Source organism: Ixodes scapularis, unplaced genomic scaffold (genome assembly GCF_016920785.2).
Source record: "Ixodes scapularis isolate PalLabHiFi unplaced genomic scaffold, ASM1692078v2 PGA_scaffold0__279_contigs__length_252992795, whole genome shotgun sequence".
Taxonomy (NCBI): Eukaryota; Metazoa; Arthropoda; class Arachnida; order Ixodida; family Ixodidae; genus Ixodes; species Ixodes scapularis.
This window is the reverse complement of record NW_024609835.1, coordinates 63,714,929-63,727,034: the sequence shown is the minus strand read 5'-3', so window position 1 is coordinate 63,727,034 and position 12,106 is coordinate 63,714,929.

Sequence of the window (12,106 nt, the reverse complement as noted above, 5' to 3'; positions counted from 1 at the left end):
GGGAAAATTTTTCTTCTAAATGTAGCGGGGAAATTGTCCCAGAATGCAACTCGTGGTTGGTTGCGCCCGCTTGCGTTATTCCTATAATGCAACGCGTGCGGTTACGCCGACGCCGACGGCAATGGCGACGGTGCTCAAGCCGGAAACGGGAGCCTAAAAGCTGCGCTCTAAAATTCGAGAATATGAGCACCGTTTATCCCCTCAACTTGGAGCCAGAAGAAGCGGGCACGTTGCCTACTGCTTATCCTATGCCGCCAACGTGAATCACAATCACGCACTGGGGTTGGCAAAGTAGAAAACTCGTGCTCAGCTCCAGGAATTGTTAGAGTTTGGCTATTTTCATCATTGCAGTGGTTAAACACGATCCACTACCCGATCGTTCATCGAGGCATTGATTTTTACAAGCCGAAGTCGAGTGCACAAGCATTTCTCGTGTCCAATCCATGAGCCGCGGTCGACTGTTGTTCGACGGATGGTTTTAATCCCTCAATCACGTCATCAAGCCTTGCGAAGGCAAGAGAGAAAGAAATAGTCCCCTTTTATCCTCGCAATTTTATCCCGGCAAAGACGCTTCTGAAGCAGAGGCGGTCTGTGCGAGTATACTTGGGCCAGACTGGGACCAATACTCCTCTACGAAGTCATGAACATTAAAACCCGATATCGTTTCATGAACCCTTTATTGGACACTTTTTAATGCGAGAGACTAAACTGTCCCATGGAGCGAACCTGCATTATCAGCTTTGGAAGCCGCGGAAAGCGGCACCTAAATTCCCCTGTCCCATGGAGCGAAGCCTGTAGTCTGTAGCAGCGAAACAAGGAATAAATTCCCATTGGCTGCGACCCGTCTTATCACATGCTTCCTCACGGAAGCCGCCGAGACTGCCCAAGGTCAAAGCGAACGCGCCTCAGAGAAAAATAAAACACGAAGAAATTCACAGCAACTCGGATCCATGGTCACGGAAGCCGTGGATCCGAGAAGGGGGGGGGGGGGGGGGGGTGGACTTTTCAAGTCCCGCTTGAGGAAGAAGAGTCCCCCTTCGAAACGTCGCGGTTTTTGTATGACTTATACAGGTTTAATTAAACCTTCCAAGTTTGTTTGACCCTCGGTGGCTTCTACTTTTGTAAAAATACGCCTACAGCCTACTTAGCCCCAATACGTCATATATATATATATATATATATATATATATATATACACCACGCAGAAAAACAAGTGTATATTGTTATTTTTTGCCCCCAAAATAAACTATGTACCACCGACCGCTCCTTACCCGCCCAAATGTAGCGCTAGTGGTCCAAACAACATGCCAAATTTTAAGGGCAAACCGTTTCTTTTTATTAAAATGTTATAAGTGAACTCTAAAAATTTCTAAGGGAAACTGGAACACATGTTCTCGATAATTAGCGCCAATTATTTCCTGTACATTCGAGGACTCAGTCAGCCGCCATTTTCTTATTAAAAGCCTTAGAAAAATAAATGGTAACCTTTAAATAAGATGACGGTCATCTCTGAAATGTTGGCATCTGTTTTGGTAGCGCTACCGTGTAGGCAGATAAAGAGATTTCAGCGATTCGTACTTAATTTTTTTTTTTTTGAAAAATATTTTGTATTTAAATTTGGGGACACCATGTACGTCTGTAAAGCGTACACGTTACTGCTAGGTCTATTTAATTGATAGACTAACTTTCCGATTAACCGATTAATCTTTTATTCGTCGTAATTACTTTGACACGTTAATAGGTTCGGGTCTGAGCTAGACATTTTGAGGAGCAAGTAGAAATGCCTGCTTCACTACTTAGAAGAAATTTATTCCTTTTAGCAGGCTGTACTCCTAAGTGCTATTAGCGTTCTCTAATCAAAGTGTGTATTTTTTATACTTTTTAGATATTACGCCCGAAGGTCAGAGTAATCGATTACTTGATTCACTAATCAAATAAGAAGTAGCGAATGACAGGTTTATTTAATCTATGTTTAGCCGTAGTTATCGCCATTTAAAGTTAAGAGGTTCGAACACACTTGATTACACACGCATGCAAACCAATACTTTTAAGTAGCTCCGCGAAATTTGCCTTAAAGCCCTAAAAACTGCATTTCAAAAGGTTGCACAGTGAATATATCTGACCAGCTGTCAAGCTTACGCGGCCTGTAACAACGTTCTCCTGGATAGGACGGCCGTTGTGCCGGACTTTTGGCATCACCTACAAGGTACCAACAGGGGACGAAGATCAGATATGAGTACTGAGTCACCATTCAACTGAGTATCGCGTTCGATTAGCGAGGACACGATTCCCAGCCGAGTGCTGACGCACCTCTCATGTCCAATGTGTGCCCTGGACGCTGAAAAGTTTAGCACTGCTTCAACACTATTTAAAGGGCGTTTCCTGTAGAACCGAGGCGTCTAAGATCCCTCCCATCACCTCGCTTTGGTGTGGAACGCGGACTCGAGATCAAATAAACCTTGATCCTCACAAAAAAAAAGTGAATATAATGTACGCTACAAGTTCAACTGGTGCTAGTCTCTATGCGACTTTCGTGAGGAAAATTAAAGCAGAAAGCAACCAGTCTACTTTTGCGGCGCTCCCGTGCAATGTTACGGGAAAACGCACGTGTAGTTTGTCTCTTCGCCAAAAAATAACATGGAGCACTTTGGTTATTTGGGTCATCCCGAACAGTACGTACCATTATCAAGATTATAAAAGCGTTATTGCTTTAGTTAGCACTTTTCGTTCATCAGTGAATGATGTTTAACTTAGCTATATTTCAGAATCGAACTTGTATTTCACAACAGGTGCGTAAAAACAAGCGACCATTCTAAACAAAATAACTATCGCAAGGAATATAGAGTGTGTTCAAGGTCCGCCAGCATTCCAGTGACGCTTATATATTGCTAATATGCCAACCCGGTCGCTATGAAAAATGACCCCGTCGTGCATCATTACGAGCAGTTAAAGCATGAAGAATCAAGTGCGTGGGATGCGAAATGTGTCCCTTTGCACTTTTATGCCCGGGCAGCTTTTATTAACCATTTGTTTTCAAAGATTTCCAGCCTGCGGGTGATGTTTTGAACGTAGAACAAGTAGTTTCGCACAGAACACCAAAAATAAAGCAGTATATACTTATTGAAAATGACAATATTACGCGGCCTTTAATTTATTTTGATTGTACATGCACAGGGAATTACTGATCCAGTGTTACTGCGTAATTATTGCCGTCTCTATTGGTGTGAAAAATATCCTTCGTTCGTTTGGCACGTATATTTCCCGTGCTGAAAAGCGCAGGCATCGTGTTCGCGCGTACAGTGTTTGAGAGTGTACGTAAATACATGTACGAAGCCGTTTTAGCACCGTTTTTAATGCAATTAATTTGAAAGAAAAACATTGTAACTGACAAATTATTTCGTCTGCCTGACTGAAAAAAGTTCCATGCTACCTAGTATGTACAAAGTTATTCGGGATATTTGCTCTTATACTCGAGCGCAGGGAGCAAATGCACTCACTTTTTCCCATAGAAGTGCATTATCGGAAGGCAAATTCCGACCGGTTGCTGTCTACTTCAATTTGCGAGAGCACACTAGCGCCAGTTGAACCTATAGCGTACATCATAATAACTCTATGCTTGGAACGCGTCTTCGACTGGTGTGTTTAGATTCCTACCCCGCCCATCCATCAAAAAGGGTCCCGAAGTGGCAACAAGTGACGTCACAAAAGCTGGAGTTTCATGCTGTCGGATGTTGCGAACCTGCCGGTTGGCCGTAGAAATGTTGGCGAAAAGCTCGAGCGTACGCGAGCGCCGCTGTCATCGCAGCGTCCCAATTCCCGGCTACCGAAGCTTCCGTGTACTGTCAAACTGGAGAGCGACCTGCATCGGAACAGGCGTCTGCCGCCTACACCACCTCCTCCGTGAACCCGACAGGATCGCGCCCGACGACAGCATGACGCTTGTATGACGTCATCAAACAAAAATAAAAAGACCACTTTTTTTTTACGGTGTAAACACATTAGTCGGAGGCGCGTACCAGCCACCGTATTGTACTCTGTTCAGCCCTAAGCTGAGAGAGCGGTGGGAGCCACACTCGCGCCGGACCAATCAGTCGCCTCCCTTTGGTCACCTCACCCGGCTCTCTGTACGTACGTATGGGCGGGAGCGGTGATCAGGTGGCGACAGAGATACGCGTGACTGGCCCAGCGAGGACGTAGCTTCCACATCAGCAGTCTCAGCTTGGAAATGAACGGATTTCGAGGGGGCGCCAAAGAAGAAGCCTTCCAACGTTTCCCTCTCGGAGACGGAGGAGAAGAGATGGCGGTACGCGTGTCTTGCCGTGTCCTCTCCGCTTACCTGGTGCGGCTGGGGCACGCAGCCGAGCGGAGCGCGCCACGCCGAAGACAGCGTTGGGATTGAGCTCAACGAGGGAGGCCCATGGGGGCTTGGCGGCGGCGACCTGTACGGCTTCGTTGGTGGCTGCGGCGGTGCTGCTGCTGCTGCTGCTGCTGCTGCTGGCGCGTGGGCAGGCGACGGCGCAAGCGAAGAAGGCAGAAGCGGCGTGGACGTCGCCTATGGCTGCTCACGGGCTCCTGGGCGGAGACGCAGACGCTCCCGGGCCCCCGCAGGGAGGGCGCCGTTCCTTGCGCGGACCTCGCCTGTCTTTAGCCGGGGGCCTGTCGTGAGCCGGTCGCCGGAGGGGCGAGCCCTACTGCAACTGCAGCCAGAAGGAGGAAGGGAGAAGGGGCAGGGGCATTCTCTTAGTTCAATCAAATTCAAACTTTATTTTGTTGTTTTAGGTTTTTTAAACTTTAAGGCATAAAAAAGAAGGCCACTCGGATGCTGCGAGTCAGGCCTCTGCATCCACCATAGCGGCAGATAAAAGGCGTCAATGTACACTATATTTGAAATAATAATACAAACGCAAACCAGCACATAAAGCACTATACAAGTAGTAAGAAATAAATGTGTTTTTAATCACTAGCGGTGGGGTTTCTTAAGCTCAAATTTCGGTACAAGTATGTCACAACCTTCAAGAAGAAAAAAGAAAAAAATTCCTATTCGCAGAGGCACTTAATCTGGCGATTCTAAACATCTTTTTTTTTTTTTTTTTTTCAAGAAAAAGAGAAAATCGGATAAGGGTTCGTTTATTTACTGCCACCAAACAATGTGGGCTTGGACAAAGCGAATCGTTCACAGTCGCGCGAAACTATCTCGTTGAAGGGGTCTTTTAGTACGTTAGGAAATTAACGCCATGATCCCGAACGTTGTTCTCAAAAATGTCACTGGCATAATCCTTCGCCAGACGCGTTACGTTGAAGCTACACGAACGCTTTGAACTTTTACAAAACAAATTATAATCACCGGCAATTTAACGCAGCTAGGACGTAGCAAGTCGCGAACGCCTTATCGTTAGTGCTGGACACTTGATCGATTAACGCACCGATTAAGTGAATATTGCTTTAATTGCGGTTAATTTCATAACCGGTAAATTGGTTTAATCTTGACAAACAAAAAATATTAACATTTATTGTTTTCCCCGCCCAAACATGAACGAGTACCCGTGTATGACGGCAAACATTAGGCGAAACTTTTGCCTAAAGAAAACTTCAGAGGCGAGATTTGTAATTCTAAAAAAAGATAAGGTTATACGTGTTCCAGTTACTTCCAACGCCGTGCGAGTGTCCGTTTAGTGTATCATATACTATTCTGAACAATCAAAGGTGTTCGCTATTGCCGTATAATATCAACGAATCTCTTTGCCTCTGCGGCTGTAGTAATAAATTGCGAGTGTGGGTGTCTTTTGAGTGTTGCCAACCACACAACAAGTTTGATTTAAAGTATGAAATTCTACTAAGCCGTTTATTACCTTTTCAACAGACTCAAAACACATATTTAATTTTGACTTTTTGAAAACTATTATGCGCGGCAATAGACGAAACCCATTAATAAACTAATTTATCGATGAAAGAGTGGCGATTAGTTGAGATAAAATATTTAATCGACGCCCGGTCCTAGTCGTTGTAAATGATAGGGTTAAACATCTAAAAACGGGGAACTACGGTAAAACACACACCCACACGACAAAACACAGCTGTTTTTTTTTGTTTTTTTTTTAATTGTTTAACACCATAATGTACAACGACTACAAACTAGCCAAAATCACAGCCTTTCTACACATTATGGTCGATAGTTTTGGGAGCGGAAGTGTCCGTACTAACGAGACAGGTTTTTTAAGTATTCTAAAATATTTTTTTGTATACTGCGATTTAATTTTTTAATTTCAGATATATATTTAAAACACATATTAAGTGGAATTATACACCTATCGATGCTCTGTACACAACGGCCCATTCTAACAACTAAAGTGCAAAATCTGAAAGTTTGTGTACTATTAGTAAACTATAAATAAAGTTGAAATATGCTTTTCGTAGCGTTTGATAAAGTGGCAAGATTAGCATAGGTTTGTAAATTAAAACTTATTAAAAGAAATAGTTGAAATACATTAACTAGTTAGCTGATTTCTCTCGTGATGAAGAGTTGTAGACTTAAAAATCAATCGGAGCCGGAAACACGAACCAACTCAGGAATTGCTCTAGTGATAAATGTCCTATCGCAAAGTATACACCAACGATTAATTATTTTAGACTATTTAGCAATTGGTGAAGATGGGACTCTTTTTAGATACGTTATTGAATATTTCAGATGCGTTAGATGAGTTATAAAATAGGGGTAATATTTTATATAGCTTACAAAAATGCTCGTAATAATACAACTTGCATTTATCAAGAACTATCGTTTGTACTTTGATTTGTAGATCATAAGAGTTCCCCAATTTTCGCCCAACATTATAACTGCTCTTTTTTAAGAAATCCGTTGATTACAAAGCTCAGTAATTTTCACACGATCATGAAAACCCGGTCTAGTGACTTCTTGTAGTTCAGTGAACCATTTTCTCCATTCTACTGCAAGTGACATGTTTTTATTTTCTTTTTCAAATTGTTCGCCGTATATTTTTTAATGTTGAAAAATGTTAATATATCTTATAGTTTAGCCACCCGTAACAACACGAAACGGTATATTCATAACGTGAATATCAGTTAGATAAATTAATTATTGTATACAAGAAAAAAACATTTTTTTTTTTTTTTAAAAGACTGTAATTCCAGATTAAAGCGCCCAAAAAGGAAGCGTGGCGTCAGTAAGCACGAGCGAAGAGAAGCCAAATTGACGAGTGAAGCGCCGCCACAGCGTCCTGAGGATTACCAGGAATCGGAAAACGTCAGATCGCCGACGGGCATCATCCGTCAATCGCGGGGCTCGCCAGCGTGCACACCGTGGAAACGAGATAAACCGGAGCGGTCATCCCGCAATGCGGCTTCCCCGCAGCAAGGGTCGCACGAAGACGGAGCCAGCTTTGCAGGGCACATAAAGCTCAGGCCCTAATCCCATTCTCCCGGGTCTCCACCCAGATCGAGTTACTCTTTATTTGATCGCTGGGCCCCGCCCACTCCGGTTGGTATTTTTCGCAGTCTCTTTCTCTCTCGCTTTCTCTCCTTCCCGATCTCTCTCTTTCTATTTATGCCATTCTTACTTTCTATCTATATTTCGTTCTTGCTGTATATTTAAAACAAAAATAACCTTTTTATTTTTTTATTGAGATCTTACATACTCCTCAAGCGTGAGGAGTGCTTGAAATCTCAGTATGACTAAAAAAAAAGCATTTGCAGCAGCAAGACAAAAATGTCTTACTCCTGTGAAAGTAAAAATCACCGTGTATAATTAGGTATCTCTGTTTCTTGAAGAATGCCTCCTTACATTAATACGCTCTCTCGGCCGAAAAAAATAAATAAAAAATAGCCCTGAGTATTATTATCGGGGAAAAGTGTTCTAAGCGTGCAAGTGACTGAGGCATGCATCTCAAAATGTGAACACATGATAACTTTTGCACCAATGTAACAATCGGTCCTTTCTTATACTAAAATTGTTCAACATCTACACACTTGGAATCTCAGCAACTCAAACCCATTCTAACATTCTCACTGATACGCGGCAAAGTGTTTTTTAGCGCGCAACAGCACGAATCACGTGGGGTGAATGTTCACACCGAATAACCCGTAAATCAAATCTCCTGTCCGTTTGCATCTGAGTTAGTTTCTACCGGCGGGGGGTTGTGCAGTTACTGCTAACTGACGTACGTTAAATACCACAGTTTAGCAACCGTATAGCACTAGCAAACTGTTCGTCTGCTGAGAGAATCAGGGGTATTATATCTCAAGGGATAACTAGCCTGTTGATGCTCAAACATCACAATGCTTAATATGCCTTGAAGTCGCAAAAAAGAGTGCCTAAAATAGTATTTAGTTACCGATTTTCTTTTGTGTGTTTACACATTTTACACATACATTCCGAAATAGGTGGTTAAATATAACATACAAAATACTGGAGGTATCTTGAATACGTATTTTAAAAACGTATTCAAATAAAAAAAAATTGCGTGGAGTTTTATTTTTGTGAGTAAGGCCTGTCCTGCTGTTTGGATGCAGCAACAAACAATAGCTGCTTTTCTTAGCACCGTCTACGTGCCAGTTATATTTCACTTTTAGGGACGTGGTTCTCAAGAGTGGCCCCCAAAATGTCCGAAAACGGCACGATATATATTTAGGCATCTTTTGCAGAATAGGAAGTCAATCGGTTGGGCATGTGCTCGCTACGTTGAACAGAAACGGGTTTACAAAGCAGTCTTATTTTTTTTAAGCGAAAAAAGTGTTAAGATAAACTTTAACTGGTTAAAATGTCTTACTGCTGATTTTGTTTTACTTAAAATAATATTAACTACGAAAGAACCGCATGAAAACGAAAAGATGCTGTTGTATTGCCGGCCATCACTGTTTACATCAAGAATTTACGAAAACGGCAGATAACTTTTGGTGGGCACATTCACGAGGTCATTATGACTTTCTTGCGTACTCTATTCCAAGTCATTTCAAACCAATAAATACTTGTTACGGCCGTGACGCTAGAGCACAAATATTAGTTACAAAAAAAAGGAAGGATTGAAGAGTGATTGAGTATTATCAATTTGAGCGTATGTTGTTATATCCGCATATACGTCCCACAACCCAGCCCTTGGAGTAATGTGGTTGTAATTTTTTTTTTGTCTTAAATTGTGTTAACGCTGTCAACATTGAAGCTTTTATTAAAGCCGAAAGTGACGGATGGCAGCGCTTTTAGTAGCAAGTAACCGGTGGTTTTCATCCCAGTCCTCAACAACATGGCACAACTATGTCACGCGGATGTCCTTGTTGGTGCTCGGAACAGTAAATAATATAAAAAGGAAAAAAAAAAAAAGGAAACGCGCGGGCTTGAGACTTTCACTCTAATTTGACTTGTGCGACGTCGCCCTCTATAATAAATGGCGTCCGACATTAACTCATTCATGACAACGACGTTTTCTTTGTCGTTTCTTCGACGTCGTTGGACAACGCGAGAAAAAAAAAATAGCTCGAGTCACGCTGGAAAGGGGGCCGATGAGGTTGAAGGCGGGCTGGGGCCCTGACAAGCCCAATCAGCGATAAAAGCGGCTCGAGCTCGCGGGCCCCCTCCTTTCTTTTTCCTTCCCGGACCGACAGTGGCGGGCGCTTCTTGCCGGTCCCGGCCCTGCACTTGGCTTGTCTTCGCCGGTCTATTGTTCGGCGAGTGCGTGGGTCTCGTGGCATGTCTCTCGAGTCAAATTGAAGATTTTGTGCAATGCTTGTAGTTTTCAGGTGGTTTTATGGGGACGCGCGGTGCGAGCATCACCCCCAATTTTCGTCGCACCCTGATTTGGTCAGCACGCCGCGCCGAACATGTGACGTCTTGAGAGTGTGTTTTTTTTTATATTTTTTATATTGTTTCTTTTATGGGATTTACGTTAATAATGTTGACGTTATTGTTGTCCTCTTCCTTTCTGTTGTAAGAATTGATTGTGCCGTTGGTATTTGGAAACGTTAATCTCATTATGACTTAGTAGTAGGCATCCTATCCGGGCAAACATTTTCTGGTAAGAAGATGCACAATTTTATGGCATCTATATTGCACTGCATATTGTAATAAATATTTTAATTCTTACATCTATGTTTAATAGGGCGGTACACGTGTTATAATTGGTGGCTATTCGTTTGAACGTCATAACTTGATTATGCGGTATTACCATTGCATGTTAAATGTTTTTACTATAACTGTTCACACATTCCTAAGCGCGTCACCGCTCCATCTGAACTTTTAGAAAACTGGACTTCTTTTTTACATCGTATCCTATGCCGCATGGTAAACTGTCGTATTTAAAAAAACATAATACTCTAATTGTTGGTTAGCGTATATTCCCGCGAGAAGGTGTTAAATGTGAACATTGATGGTCCGTTTTTTTTATTTTATCAATTATTTTATTAGAAAGCTATTGTCCATTATCAACTGTTATCCTGTAGTTTGCCATTTCTGAACGCGGCACGTGTATAGAAACAGCAGATGCGCACTGCTTCACAAAGAGTTTCTTCGTTTCTATATTTTTGATTGAGTCCTAAGCAGAATTTTGCCTCATCAACTCTTTCACGCTCGTTCCCCCCCCCCCCCCCCCCCCCCCCCCTCTTGCAAAAATGTTTTGGTGATCAGATTTTGATACTTTCTCCCCTGAGGGATAGTAAAAAAAAAGTCAATGAACGTGTTACTTTTAATTTATTAGTATTATTATCTTACGAGAGCACACACAGTACTCGCAAGCTCTTTGTGCTTAAAATCATCGAATGCAAATACTCAGAACCGAGATTTGTCGGCTTTCGTGAGTTCGGTTTCAATTTCGCGCGTTTTGCCTTCCCGACATTCTGGCAGTCTCAGACTCCAAATCGTATTTATTTTAAAGAATTTCAATGATGGTTGATAAACCTCCACCCTTTGAATTTAATTATGAGAACCGTTCGAAGTCTCAATCGCGAGAACCGATGTTCCGATTTTCATAATAGCCAAACCCGTATTACGTGCGCCTGGAGTCCAATTTAGGAACTATAAAAAGCTCCAGAAAGGTGTAACACGATGCGAATAAAATGTTAATAGTTCCACAAAGAAAACATAAAATAATAGTAGCTTTTTTCGGGATGCGTGCGGTTTCGTGTTTACCTCAAAAATTTCAATTATGTCATCGCTACAATCATCACAGGGTTCCCCGTTTATTTTCGATTTTTATACTTTTCCTTTTCTGGCTGACAATCTAAGGTTAACCGAGTCTTGTAGGCTGGAAATAGATTGTAAACACGCTTACGTAAGCAAGTACAAATTATAATATATATATATATATATATATATATATATATATATATATATATATATATACAGGGATGGGCAGTATTTAATATACAAGTATTTGAAATCCGTATTTCAAATACTTTGTGTATTTTGCATTTGTATTTAATTACAAATTGGGTAATGTATTTGACGTGTGTATTTAAATACTAAAACGTGGGTATTTCAAATACAATCGTAATTAAATACAATTTTGTGGGCGAAAATACGCTCTCAAATTTATTGTCACTGTCCAGAGCAGGAAGAAAACTACGCTCTGCACCCTATGCAGTGTCTCTCAATCAAGCAGAAGCGTTTAGTGACTTTGTGATAACGGTGCTAGTCCAGGGCAAGAATAGTGATAAAATCGACGTTCACAGGCAGACTCGCTAAATAAGTGCCCGTGACAACTTGTGATGCTTTCCAGCCTGATTTCCATCCATATTTTTGCCTGGAACATTCTAAATGCGCGAATCGTCGAGATTTTCGTAACTGGTCCGAGTTGCAACAATAAACAATTCTCTAGCTAGTGCTGCGCGTCATGGTCGTCTCGGTTCTTTGTTGGTCTATACCAAAATATAATCGACAAAAAAAGCTGCTTGAAGCTCTGTACTTTTTTCACCTATTACGTCCAAGCTGATTACATTTTTTTTGTGATTATATTTTCATTACTTTACTAGAGCCTCGAACACTAACTCCGGAGTGTGCGATGCAAAATTAAAATGAGATACCCAGAAACCCGTTGCAGGTGCCCTGAAGTCGCTGACGCAAATTTTGAGGAATGTATTTGGAAAAGTATTTGGAGGAGACGAA